The 204-nt window shown below is 38.7% G+C and overlaps 1 protein-coding gene across 1 annotated transcript in view; it reads left to right on the top strand.

The window, feature by feature from the left end:
- LOC119589368 (probable protein phosphatase 2C T23F11.1) overlaps positions 1-204 on the top strand; it is an 18,741-nt gene that overhangs the window by 17,186 nt on the left and 1,351 nt on the right.

The raw sequence follows: 204 nt of genomic DNA, 5'->3' as shown, positions 1-204 counted from the left end.
AGAGTTCCCGCAAGATTTCCACCTGTTATCTTCTTTACCTCCACACCTCCATGCTACCCTGATAATGAATATATAAAGGTTAAAATGTTTATAAAGTGTAATGGGAAACATTGCCGGGGGAAGACTTAAAATGCCATGATGTGTGTCATATTCCTTGGGAGAGTTGAAAATTTGGTGTAATTGTAGCTGGGGATAGGATTATAC

This window comes from Penaeus monodon, chromosome 25, assembly GCF_015228065.2.
Source record: "Penaeus monodon isolate SGIC_2016 chromosome 25, NSTDA_Pmon_1, whole genome shotgun sequence".
NCBI lineage: Eukaryota > Metazoa > Arthropoda > Malacostraca > Decapoda > Penaeidae > Penaeus > Penaeus monodon.
The sequence above is the reverse complement of the archived record's forward strand: the minus strand, read 5'-3'. Positions and strand labels throughout refer to the sequence as shown.